We start from the raw sequence: 14,290 nt of genomic DNA on the forward strand, positions 1-14,290 counted from the left end.
GGTGTTGAGACATATATGCAGAATGCAAACTCAAATCTGATGCTGCAAAAATCTTCACTAAGTCCTTATCTTCATGTGTTTTTCTTGAATATCAAGTTTAGATTGTTCAAAGATAAAAAAGTCTCTGTCAGAGTTTGTTTTCCAGATGTCTTCTTTTTACTCCATATYAATTTTAGATATTGGAATTTATATTTATGGCTTATACAGTCATGGGAATCAGGGCAGAGGACTGATTGTGCAGTAAAACTATTCTTCCTGTGGTTGAAAGAGCAGCAAGATTTGCTTGCAGGAGTCTGAATCTTGGAAGCTAGGAACAGTGCAAACTTGCTGAAGTAACCAGGTTAGAATACGAGCCCAGAATTGCTAGAGATTTGARTTCTTCCTTTGCAATTCCACTAAATACTATTAATTTCTTTGCCTAAGTGTTCATTTTTGTCTTTTAAARCAGAATAATGAAGTAGAGCTTCTCCAAGACATGAGTTTACGTCTGGAAAGCACTGTACACATGAAAATACTGGTTCTTATTATTGGTGCCTGAGTGCTACTGGAAAATGGAGGGAGGTGAGAGAGGGAGAAACACAGTGCTGAAGGCATGTGATCTGAGTAGTTATCCTTTCCCAAATGGGTCCTTCAACAGAAAGATTATAATGGGATTTGGAAAGCTCAAGTAAAATTGTTCTTATTTCATCAGTCACTACTTTCTGTCCTGCCTAAGGAAGAGGAATGTGAGAAATGAATTCCTGGCCTGTTTCTGTTCCAGCACAATGTTTGCCTCAGGGGTTTAAAGTTATTGAGAGAAGTGGTGGTGATTCTGTTGTTGGACCCCATCCAGGCAAGCTATTACCTAATCCAAGTAAAGAACCTATCCAACAGGTGTAAACTGCCTTCCCCTCCTACATGGCTTGGGAGAAGAGCAGCATGCAGGCCATCCTAGAGCTTCCATTCCTTTTTCAACTCTATTTGCACCTTTGCATGTGCTCATAGACATGGCTGCAAACCCCACCCCCAATGCCCAGGATTCCACTCTCAATGACTTCCAGGGCTGTGCCTCGTTTAGCGCTGTATACATAGTTTAATGCTTGTAGTTAAAATTTGTTTTAATTTGTACAGCAATCTGAAAATAAATCACACTTTTTCAGTCACAACTGATAGAGGATTCAATTTTTCAACCCTTTATAAATCATTTAGTCTTTCACTACTTCAGTTGCTCTGTTTTTATCCTCAGAACAAGAGACAGAAATACGCCTTCAGACTCCCTGTTGAATTATTTTATCTTCATGGCTKCTTCTATTAAATGGTGAAAATACTGGGAGTTCAAACTTCTATGTAAATCTGGAAATGGAAAAGAAAATTCTTGAGGCAGTGATGGATTATTTGGGCTGTGAAGTTAATGAGAGAATTCCAAAAGGAATATCAAGGTCATAATATATGGAGGTGGCTGTCTTGTGTTGTAAATGCCTTTTTTGCTACTTGATTTGTTACATTGGAGCAAGCAATTCATAGAGAGAGTCATCTGATGGGTGTCAGCCTGTGCTCAGTGCTGGATGACTGAAGAAAAGCTTCCTTTTTTGTTCCATTAAGATTCTCGTCTATCAGTTGCAAAATTCAGCAAGGATGGAAATGTTCTGTAAATGGGTCTCTTATCTGGCTTGCACTTGGCTCCAGTTCAAACATCTGTCTCCAAAGTACAGTCCTCATAGTTCTTGTATGGCTCTGTGGTAAATCTAAGCAATTTTAGTGCTGCTGAAGTTCGTTACAATATTTTGGTTTGATGCTTCCAGTCGTAGGATTTGGGCTATTCTTTATGACCAATCTTCTTCTCCTTTAATTTCTACACCCCCAGTACTGAATTACCTAAATGTATTTCAAAAGAAGTTATCTCTTCTTGATTCCTTTTGTTGGCATGAGATGAGGTGCCAAATTAGTAGTCTGCTTGCCAAAAGGCAAAGGAGATCTTGGGTTTGTAATGYAGAGACAGAGGACAGTTCTGGCATGTTAAAGTGTTATTTTATATTTCTGCACTGCTGTGCATTTTGAGTTTTTTTGTCACTTTCTATAAGTGTTGTCACTATTCCAACTCAAATGATAGCTTTGCCTGTAGCTGCCTCTCAGACAAAGAAGCCTGCAGGGCTGTACAAGAGATGAAATGTTCCAAGTTGTATGTGGGCTTACTTCTCACTACTGTAACATGACTGTCAGGCTCTGTCACATTTGCTGCAGACCTGCCTTTGTTGCCCTCCCTGTGTCACTGTAGTTATGTCAAATCTGTTCTCTCCTTCCTTAAWCCTAGTCCTGTCTCAGTGCCCTATTTCAGTTCTGTCTCAGCTTCTCATTCAGTCCATTGGGCAGGATTGCCACCCCTTCCCATTATGCTRTAAAGGCACTAAATGTGATGACATGTTCTGTAGTAGAGTTTTTAAAGATTACTATATATAATTTTTATCACAATTTTAGTAACATATTCCAAGGACCACAACAATGAAAAGTGATTCCTCATTGTCCAGTGAAACAATGAGTTATCTGAAGCCAAGACCACAATAGAACTGCTTTTTAAAAAGCATTCTCTTGAAAGCATTCTCAGTTGTATAATAAAGGTAAAAAATCAGGTGGTTAAAGAATGAAGCTTGTTGATTCAGAACATAAACTAATTTCAAGTATCTATTAGCAAATAGCTGCATAATCCCTAATGGTGGGGACAATGGATGGAGGAAGTTAGCACAAGCTTCTACCACTGGAATTTGCAGCTGCTATGCAACTTTTTATTTTTTAAAGACAATGGATTTATTCTCCAGGAATTACTTGGGCTCTGCAGATCAATAAATCTCTAAGACCTGGACCAAAACTAGCAAGAAAGAATTATTTCTAACTGATACAGAATTCTTTGTTTTCAGTGGACACCTTGGATTCAGCAGCAGCCATCCTTGCTTGTGGTCATCTTGTAAAATGAATATGGGCAGTCAGCAAGAATTAAGCTGTGAAATGGTCAGCGTTTCTCTTAGCTGCTTGCTCTTTCATAGTATCTATCTCAAACTGAAGACCAACCTTGCACTTCTAAACCGCTCAGCATATGTTTTCCTTGGATTTTTGGACAGATTTATCTAATTTGTTTAGGGCAGGCAGACAAGCTTCCTTGTCATCAGTCAGAGGGTAGAATGACAGTCCAATTTATACCAGAGAGCCTGTGAAAGGCTACTGCAGTTAGAAAGAAGGGATTCTTCTCCTTGCTTGATGTGTCTGAAATACTTCTTAGCTCATAATTACTGCCAAGGTGCTCAGGTTCATCAAGAAATGATGTTTTGTTGGTGGGCTGTCTAATGTGGTTTAAATTATATAAACACATGCTTTTCCAGTTTTCTGATCTAAGGGGTTTTAAATTTAATTTACTCCGGTATCACTCTCAGTGATAGTAATAGCAGCACTTCTCAGGGCTTCACAGGCTGTGTGCCTGCCATATGTTTATGTTGCCGAACAATCTCTGCTTGGAGTATTTTCATTTTTATTTTTCCTTCCCTAGAAGTATCAAATAGGGTGGGAAACCAGAAGAAGTTGACCAGACATTTCGCATCTCAGATGCTTCTGGGTCACATTGCATGTATTTGCTGCTCAAGTACAAATCAACAGTGTGGGTGCAGGAAATCTGGTACTACTTAAAAAGCTTCCTGTGCCTGCTGTAATAGAAAATAGGTTTTAATTTATATCCCAAAAATTCTACACAGCAAAATGATTGTACACTCTGCTCTCTCAAACACCGCTGCTCACAAACTAAGAATGCTGTGCTGCATCCCCTGACAACCTTAGACAGTCTCCCAAATCAGGACCTTCCTTTTAATTGCTGGCCTTCCTTAGCCTTGGCTGGGTAGTGGATACTTTATGTCCTCCTTCTGCACCTAGAGCCTCCTACTGCTTCATGCCAATTTTTTCTGCTGGTAGGGGGTACRTGTCCTGTGTGTTCCAGGTTTCAGATGTTCTGAAAATATATACTTGTATGATCATAACAAGTATATATCCCTTGGACTTGCGAGGAAGAATCCGAGGTCTCTTTTGGGAGGTTTTTTTTTTTTCTGAGCTGGTTTATTTGGCTTCTGTAGTTTCACCGAATCTTTGAGTTTTGCCAGAAAGACCCCAGACAGCAATGACCAGCTAATGATGGTTCACTGATCTCAATCCATTGKGTCAAAGGGGCAGCTTGCTGTGCTTGACATGAAGGGAAGGTGAAAGTGGCTTTGTTGTTTCCTCAGTTTTTGTTTTACGTTTTGGAGTTGTGGAATGTAAAGTAAGAAATCAGTCTTGGACCCTGACTAGACAGGCTCTGAAGAGCAATGAGAAGAGAGAGATTGAAATAGCCAAGAGATGTGCAGGTCAGTTCTTACAAGGATAGAAGGTGTTGATAGAAGAGCAATAGATGGGACAGTCATGTCTTTTTGCAGGACTCTTGAGCTAGACCGGGGTGGGCTTAGCATGGCAGAAGCAGCATGAGTGTTGCAGTAGGGGCTGTGGGAGAGGGCTAGCTATGTATGGTGGCCTTCCAGCTAGAAGTAAGACAAGAGAGTTCCTGGGGATCTTGGCAACTAATACCTAGTTTTCATAAGAATTAATCTTTTTCTCTCTTATATATGTATTGCCTTGTGATCTAGGTTGATGGTAACTTCATTCTAATCCAAATAATTTTTTCAAGCTCCTTGCAGTTTCTAGCTAAGTGGAGGCTACCTGACTGCTCTCCGGTGCTGCATTTGCCAAGCATTCAGAGCATGTTTGTATAATATTTTGGTATAAGGTAACTTGGAGGCTGTGCTGCACTGATGCCTCTGGAGGAAATGAAGGGAGAAAGCAGAAAGCCCTGAGGGTTACACAGTAGGCCYTCAGTTCAGTTTGAGCAAACTGTACTGACCTTAGCACCTGCCTGGCTAAGCAGTACAGATGTGCCAGAGCAGCAACAGCAGTCCAATAGCCCTGGGTCCAGCCCTGTGCTAACACATCTACATGTGTGTTCCTTGTTCCCTCTTTAACTTAATGCCTGAATTAATTAAATTCCTTTATTTGTGGCAGAGAAGTAATTGAGGGTGGATTCAGTGATTTTTCTGTGGCCTCTGCATCACCTCCACAGCTCTGTCATSCTGATTCTCCCTGTGGTTCTTGAGAGGCAGCATTTCTGAATTTGTGGTTTATTTCTGAATAAACCCCGAATTTGGAGTTTATTACATTCTGCTCAAAGGAAGTTCAAGGAGGGCACAGGAAAAATAGAACTAATACCTGGGTAGCTGTACATTTTTGCAACTCATCCTGTTTGTAGTTTGTGCATGTTCTTCTTCTCCCTGTGCATCCATGCATATTTGTGCCTGTAACAGACATATTTTGCCTCAACAATCTCTTACCTTTTGTTTGTTTTTTTTTTTTTTTCCACAAGACTCCCAGGGTCACCAGTGACAATTTGTTAAGTGTGGAAGTGAATTGGCTGACTTCAACTTCAGAAATACATGGCTCGCCTTGTATTTTTTTTTCTATATATATATACCGGTCACACTAAGGAAACATGTGTTGTCAGGGCCAATTGCTCTCCATACTGCTTGGAAATCACTCTGGGCCTCAGCACCGTGGATTGGCACAGTCCTGAAGGATCCCTGCTTCCCACAGCTAGGCCTTGGCTCTGTCTGTCTGRAGCCTCCAGGAGAGGAAAGGCGGAAAGCTCGTGACTTGCCCAGACAGTCTGAGGCCTGGCCCTGCAGCCTCAGCTCCCCAGACGCTGTTGAGTCGGACTTGGCTGGCAGCCGCCGCACTGTTACTTTTCCGAGGTAATAAGTGAGATTAATCACAGGATCCTTTCCAGAGGCAAAGGAGGTTTGTGCTGTGTGCAGGGAGACCGTAGGAGCCAGTGCTGAGGCTGYGAGCCGGAGGCGAAAACTGGGGCCTCACAGCGGGGCAGAGCAGGGCACCAGAGCAGTTGTGCAAGTGTGGCTGCTCCACTCAGCTGCTTCAGGGARCATTGCTGGAGCTGCAGCCCAGTGCTCCCCTGGATGGGCCCTGGCTGAGCACCGTAATGCATCTGCATTACCTTTGTCTGCTGGCCTTGGACAATTACATTTTTTGTAAATAACTGTCAAAGTTTGAGGGGGATCAGGCTTGTTTTTGACTGCATGACTTCCTTCCAGAGAAGATAGGAGGATCTTTCCTACTACTCCCAGTAAGCAGCCCATGTTGATAGGTGGAGGGGAACGACAGAGGTCTCCTACCTTCTCCCAAGCCAATACTGATTGCATAATGATTGTGAGTTTTCTCATCTCAGTTGCCTCCACAGACTGACCTTACCCTAATGTAAACATAGGACTTKCCATCCTGGACTGGACTGCTAATCTGTTCAATTCTCCCATCCACTGCTTCAGAGCAACTATCAACCACCATCATCAGTAGAAACATAGAGAATSTTCTGATAGGCAGCAGGGAAATTCACTTTCTGAAGGGGAGCTAGATTTTGCCCTCTAACTGCTAACAGCTGGCATGTAGTTCTTGCAGTACTTTGTTTTGCGTAGTCTAGTGTGGATGTTGTTAATCATGTRTTTTACCTTCTGCAAAAAGTGTAGTCCCATTGAGTTGTAGCAGTGTTTCACAGGTGGATTGCATATTATGCAAAATTGTCCTTTTTTAATTTTTTCCCAAATCTTGCCAAAAGTCTCTCTCCCTGAAATAAGATTACATGAAGGCAAACAGAAATGCTTGATTTATTTTCTGTACTATTTATTCTCTAYCTTCTTATAATCTCCCTTCTTGTTTATCTCTCTTAAACTAAACAGTTCCATTCATTTCAAATATTAAATGGAAATCTTCCTGGCCCTGTAGTAATTGTCTGGCTATCTTTATAGAGATGACAAGAAATGAAAACAGTACATGAAGTAGGAATAAAATACTGGTTTCATGTAAGTAACACTAGTGTATCTTTAAYTTCTATCTCAAATTACATATACCAATATCTTGCTGGCTTCTGACCATGCTAAACACTGAATTTTTTATTAATATGCAGTTGTTTTTCTTTGATTATTACAGTAATGTCAAACTGAGCAACAGGGATAAGTAGTTCATTTTTTCAGGGATTTTTTTCCCCATTCCTCACTAGGTAGCTCTCCTTTTCCTGCACTAGTGGGTTTTGTTGGCTGTGATGGAAGTTGCGTAGTCTTTTCTGCTCTGCACCTAATTCGATATAGAACAAATTGAAATCTTCTAGTGTCTTGCACTACTTGATCAATGATGTCTCCSCAATTATCCCTGATCTGGGATGTCTTTGAAACACGGTATCAGTTGTAGGTATTTAATGTTGCAAAGTGACCAGCACATCTTCCTTTCCCCTCCATTTATTTAAACCTCCCATTTGCCATTAAAATAGCTGTTTTGCAGAGTGGTTTTCAGAGGGTTAATGTTCTTGTAGCTCTCATGAGGAAGATCTGCTCTGTTCCTTACATTCTTACAATGAAGGGACCCAATGAATGCACCCAGTCCGGTGCTCTGCAGGAGTGGCTCCGGCTACAGCAGCTTTTCTCAGTAGAGGAGTTCTGAAAGGGTTACAAGGGAGCCTTGGCTGTTTCTTTGAGCTATTTGGAAAGGACAGGCCTCAGACAGCTTGGCAGGAACCTGGGGCCCTGTTTTTTCCAGCCCAGCCCTTCCTTCTGCACAGAGCTGTCAGGGAATCCCACGAATGTCTGGTTTTTCCCCTTTCCTGATTCTTTTAACAATATTTTCATCCATCTGTGACTCTTCTTCACACAAGGATCTTGAATTTTATCCATTGATTCGCCTTGCACGTATTGAAGTATAAATGAAACCTGTGCTACCATGCCATAGCTGTTGGAATTAGTTCACAGTTGTGCAGCTGAGAAGGGCATTGGGACGTTTCCCAGAAGGACGCCCTTTCTGGCGTTGATCTTAGGGCAGGTCCATCTGGCCTAAGAACAGAGGGATTGAATGGGCCCATCTTTGAAGTGTGCTATTCCTGTGGGCTGCAGTGAGGCACTCTGAAATCCTGGAGCTGCATGTTCTGTATCCTCTCYACCAGACATACAGAATGCTGCTTTGTGAAAATGGAAATCCACTTTGTAAGCCAGGCTTATGAAAGACGAGATAGGGCTAGTGACTTCTTCCTTCATTTGGCTCATGCTCACCAGGACTGTCCTGAAGTTGAAATCATWGTGAATATTTTGAAGATTTCCAAGTCTGCCCGGTACTTTTTCACTTCAAGAAAATGGAGGTGTAGTGGGTAGTGTTAGAAGGGAAGTTTGGTCTCATGAGAGCAAAGGTCATGAACAGATGTGTTGAAGATGTTGGTGTCATACAGCAGAAGAGAAATTGAATTAGGATTATACTGCTATCTCAGTAAACCTGTCAAATGCTGTGACTAGGGTGTGATCTGAGTTCCATGTAGAAAGACTTCCCAGAAGGCAGCCCTTCTGTGGGGCAGTCCCTGGACAACCCTACAAAGTCAGCAGCCAAAGGGCCTGGAATGAAGCTCRCTTGAGTTAAGGGTTTCAGTGACCAAGTACAAATGCCAGAGCAGGTTACAAAAGGGGCCAAAGGGTTTTCCTTCCTACGAGGCTTTGTTTTGGAGCTACCTTCCATTGTACATGAAATTTCCACCAGCAATGCACATTCATATTTTCCATCCAGCCCAAGGTCATGCTTTAGCTTGGCTTCCTCAGTCTTCTTTTTGGTGTTTTATACTGTGATTTAAATGAGAAATCCCTGCAAAGGCACAAAGAAACCCCTTTCTTGTCCCTGAAAGTGTTAGTTGGCCTTTCCTACGTAGATCCTGCTTTCACCTAATTTCCCYCAGCTCTATGATTGGTAAAGTTTTGTAGTTGACATTGGAGTTTATGAATTGTATACTGTTGGCTCTGTGTCAGTCTTTTATTCTCTAGGGTTTCTCTGGGCTGCATGTATCAAGCAGCAGCTGTTTGTGAATCACACAGGGATCCAGTATTTAACAGAAACCTCTTTTGAAAAAGGGGAAGGGAAAAATGTGAAMAAGTCAGGCTTATTTCAGTTCCCTTATGTATGTGGTGACAGCTTTGCTTGGTGACCCTGTTCAGTGGCTCCTAGGTGTAAGTGTGTTGTGTAATCTGAGGGAGGTKCAGCAACCAGAACTCTCCTGTGGGACACCAACTTTTTGTTTAGGGAATAGTGTGGCTTATATAAATATTGAGTAATATTTGTGGTTACTAGTACTTTCTTACTCTCTACCCAACACTGGCTACTACTAGCCATTGAGTAGTTTAACCAAAATGCTCTGGGTAAGAGAACTTTGGTTGGTCATGGGCAAGAAAGTGCACTCAAAAAAGCTTGTTACTGGATTGTCCAGAACCAGTGCCAGTTACAAGAATTTTTAAATACGCTGTTAAGGGTGGGCTCTGCAGTGTCAGGATGAAAATACCAAGAATCCCTTATTGCAAGCAGTTATTTTTAGGATTTCATTCTGTAACAATAGTTGAAAGATAGATATCTTCTAAAGAAAGGCAGGGGAGAGTGGGCAGAAAAGCTAGATAGTGCTTAAAAATACCAGTTTTCAGATACCAGTTTTCAGATACTGTTGTATTGCACACATGGCATTTTTATTAATATTTCTTATCCAAGTACTGTTTACAGCAAACCAGGTGGGGAGATGCCAAGCCAGTCTGACTGATTCAAATCTCCTTAAAACTGGCACTGAGACAACAACCTTTAGTAAAMGGAATTTCAAAGTAAGAGAGCTCTTCTGAGTAGCTGTGCATGTGAACAGGCTCCCCAGGGAAGTGACAGTAACACCAGGCTTGCCAGAGTGTTTGAACAATACTCTTGGGCACGTGGTGTGACTCTTGGGGTGTCCTGTGCACAGCCAGGAGTTGGATGTCAGTGATCCTTGTGGGTCCCTTCCAACTCAGGATATTCTATGATTCTATGTTGCTTGGCTTCTTTACTTGAATTTCAGATTGCATCTGGCTCAGCAAATGTCTTCCACTCCCCTTTCTATCTTTCTGCAATCTGGCACATGGGACTTAATTGCAAAGTTAGTCAGAGAAGTTCTGGCAGTGCTGCACATGCTATTGGCAGCTGTCTGTCAGGGATGCTTAGCCTAGGCAAGATTCATACTTTGGAGCAAAAGGGCTGTGACTTTCATGGTCCAAACCTTTTGTATGTATAAAGATTCCTTTATTTGCTTGTTGGTGAAAAAAAAAAAGATAGAAACTTCTCTGTGAAGAATGTAGTCAAGTTGGGCCATTAAAGTCTTCAGTGCTGAAAGTTTGAGTTTTCTCAAAATTCTTCTGAGAAAATTTTCATGTTTGRTAAAAAGGAGGAGAAAATCTGAATTCTCAATAATCTCTTTCTTTTTTGATATTGGTATAAAGATGCTGGTGAGTAAAGAGGTGTCAGCTTATCTTTATTTAGCATTTTGAAAAATTGAAGATGAAGAGACTTGAAATTGAGTAAGTTTAGGAATTTTGTTTCTTAGTATTGCTACTTAGTTCAGAAAAACTTTTCACAGTCAAATTCTGGATTTCAAATGAGGAAYTTGAAATGAGACAACATATTCCTTAGTGTGGTGATTTCATCTTCCTATTGCTGTTTCCTAAAATTTCTCAAGCTGTGGTGTTAGAAGAAACTTGAAATAACTTGTTAGAAAGAACATTCTGTTCAATAAATTCCTGATCTCACCTCCCCTAGACACTTGGATGTGATTCTTTGGCAGTCTCAAGATGCTAAAGATTCTGGCTTCTGTGTAAATACCTTCTGATGGATCTAAATTGAACAACAATTAAAGGCTTTCTGATTCAAGCAGTCAACATGACAAAGAGAACACAACCTCATMTTTTGTGAAGGAATCAGTAAATCAAAGAGTGTGTGTGGAAGATTCAAGCACAGGCCCAAAACCTCAGCCCCTAAAGTGATTCTTCATACACTTTACTGTTCTTAAGATTCGGTTCTTTAATGAGCACATCCCTTTCCAATAAGGAACTGTGTATATCTCCAGAATATTTTCCAGGACAGTGAGATTTGAGGTTCTGCTAACAGTGATYCCCCTAGCCTCCTGTTTACAAAATTCCTTACAAAAAGAAAACTAAGGAAGTTTAGAGTTGACCCTTATGAACAATTGCAASAAAGGTTGCCAATTAAGCTTTTCTGGAACAGCTGTCTTTCATGGAGTTTGGTCTTGCATATTGACAATTTGCTTATCTCTCTTCAAAGTTCAAAAGCCTCAAGGAGGAGTTGTGTTTTAATGTGGAATTAGTTTTGTTAAAAAAAAATCTGTGGGAATAATAACTTCTCTCTTATCAAGGTTCATAAACATTTTATTTTTTAATTTTAGTTTCTGTAAGTAAGCCCATATATTGCATTTTAAAGTATTAAGTAAAATAATAGATACTGGTAAAATAATTTTGAAAAATTGGATTATTCTGGTTTATTTAAAGAAACTTGAATCCAATCCATTTTTAGTCATTTAAATATTTTGTTTTTCTGTTTAGGACATTGTTTGCATAACTGATTTTGCTTTTTTCAAAGGTCAGAGTCATGTTTTGATTTGTTTCTGAAATTCCACTTTCCTGCTGCTGATAATAACCTGAATGATTTAAATATGAAAGTATCCTCTGCTATCTGTATAGAGAGAACAAAAATTATGCATTCGTTTCTAGGTTATTTTGAGGTGTAAGGGACAGAATAGGGTTCATGTAGTGCAGAGGTTTTCTCTATTGATATTTTCTAAATAGAAAAGGAATGGTTAATATTCTGTGACCTCTAAAGCATTGCAAAACCTGAATATGAGCATAGTTGTGTTACTGGGAAGCATTTTTGTGAAAGGGAAAAGAACTGTGGTGCTGAATATTTTACTGTTTGCGTGTTTCACTATGAAATTATCTAAACTCCTGGTATAGTATAACTTTATGTATTGTTAATTGTTATGCCTGTTGCTACACAAGGCATAGTTGTTTGTGTATTGTTTGTCAAAATCTCACTCTGGTGTTTATGGTGTGTACCGTTTCGTAGCAAAACCACATGATGACTACTCTTGTCATTTACTTTCAGTTTGTTTTTTAACACTGTTACCTTTGTGTGAGACTTGCTTACTGTTTTATACTCCAAGTAGTCTCTAGAGTCTTAAACACAGTACACACCATGCAGGTTAACCTCTTTGCAAATATTACTGTGTTCACCTCAAGCCTTCTGGAGGCTGTGTTTGGACTCGTACTGCATTTCTTTAAAATGCRCCAGTTGTGGCCTTTGAGTCTGTTCTATTTAGAACATTTACTGAAACATTATGAAAGGCATCAAGTATAAAGAAGCAGCATATAATGGAGATTTATGGATGGACACTGTTGTTATTGTCCTTTCTTGATGTGTCTTATCTATTCTAGAAGGGAAGTCTTGAAAGGGCATTGTTCTTTAAGTGATTGGGGTATTTTAGTCCGACCTTTTAAGGGCTTAGCATGTGTATCTTTGGTCTGCTCATGCTCAGAATTACATGCAATCACTTGGTGAAATTCCTGAGGTAGTGATGCCATGGTTCCCAGCTGTGTTCCTGAGTCTGGGAGCTTCTGACTAATTATACAATTTTCTCTGTACTTGTAGGAAACAATTTCATTTTGGCTCTAGAAAAAGGGATTGGGTTGGAATGGAATATAGGATTGCGTAACTTTTTTTTCATGTTTAACCACAGACTCCACAAATGAAAGCTATTGAACTTCCTCTGAAGATACCTACTCTTGGCTTTTGGTTTCAAGTCAGTAGAAATATTCAACACCCCTGTACAGTCCAAGAGACCTAGCAATTGAAAGGCTTGGCCAAAATCTGTCATTGATGAATCCAGCAAAGTTACATCCCAAAGAAAAGAGCCTCATCCCTAGATTCCTATTCTCAAACCCCAAGGGGAAAAGATGGATATCGTATGCAGTTGGGATGACCAGCAGAGCTGGCACAACTGCATCARAGACTCTTCTGTCTGTGTTGTAGGAGAAAACATCACAAATACAGATGCCTGGTCAAATGGAGATAATGTCAAAGCTTTTTTTCTAGGTGTTGCATACAAAACTAGTACTTACAGTGTCTACCTCCTAACTTGCAGTTGTAGATAGAGACAGAAATCTCATGTCAAAGACTTCAGGCACTGGGTAATCAAGTAAGTTGTGTGCGACTTGGGCATCTTCTGCAGACAGGATCTGACAGAGAGGGATCTTTCAATGAATACTGGACAAGTCTGGGAATTGCGTTTTACAATGTGCTGTCTCATCTCTTGGTACTATACAATGTAATTATCTTAACATCCTTTTACTCATCTTCCTCTAATGACAGACTTTGTCTGTCATCAGATGGATCAGTTTCCTGGAGAAAGATTTTGTTGACCCAGTTTACCGAGATAAGCCTGAGCCTTTTCTATAGTTACCGAGGGTTAATTACAAATTTCCTGTTCTCTGTGSTTGTTTTCTGTCAGTCGGCCTTCTTGGTCAGCATGTGTGTTTCTGCCTGCTGGGGAAAAGGAGACAGCTGAATGATTTGGGGCTCTCCCACAATTTTCCACTGCACCACCTGTTTTGGAAGTGGTTGTGGAAGTGCCAAACACGCTGAAGTGGTTAAGTGTACCAGCTCCTAAAGAAGCTGAAGGGGAGGAGTGGTTCTTGCCTGATGTGCTTTCAAAGGGAACTGACACTTTGATGTTCTGTTTTAGCAGCTGCCAGATATAGTRCCTCAGCCCTGTGCAGCACTTGTGGCCCCAGCCTTCATGCGTTGTATTCTTCTTTACACTGCCAGAACAGAGGGAAGAAAATAAAATAAAATTAATTAAACCAAGAGTGTGGGCATTAGCAATAGTGTTGCTTTGTTATATTTTACACTTTGAGTTACAGTACCTTATGCCACATGCTAGTGAAGTACCTTGCACATAATTGGGCCTATTAGAGTAAGAAATTTATTTCACTTCAGCTTTCTTTGCCTTTCTAATTGCTTCTTCGTCACCTCTTCTGATTTATGGCTGCTCCTAAAATAATCATAGTAATTTTAGTCTTTTGTTCTGTAATGGCTACTTAAAATAGGCAGAGATACACATGTATGTTTGCACCAGAGTTTCTTGCYGAGTCTAGAGGGACTAGATCATCTTTCCTGTGAGGATTAAGAGAGACAGAAATGTGGTGACTAAACCAAGGCTTTATATAAAGTCTGTGTTAAAGCAGGAACAGACAACRCTCTGCTATATCTGCTGAAGGCAGTTTGCTGGGAATTTCCCTTTACTCACTTAACTCTTCACTGCCAGAAATAAGAAGCTAAAATAMAGCTAACAACAAAATAC

General features: G+C 40.5%; 1 protein-coding gene across 1 annotated transcript in view; it reads left to right on the plus strand.

Moving 5' to 3' along the window:
• The window catches only part of TTLL5 (tubulin tyrosine ligase like 5), a 128,106-nt gene that overhangs the window by 71,061 nt on the left and 42,755 nt on the right, over positions 1-14,290 (plus strand). The gene's annotated exons all lie outside the window — the stretch shown is intronic.

The sequence above is a fragment of the Malurus melanocephalus genome, unplaced genomic scaffold (assembly GCF_030028575.1).
Source record: "Malurus melanocephalus ecotype Western Australia unplaced genomic scaffold, MMel_1.1 scaffold_0, whole genome shotgun sequence".
Taxonomy (NCBI): Eukaryota; Metazoa; Chordata; class Aves; order Passeriformes; family Maluridae; genus Malurus; species Malurus melanocephalus.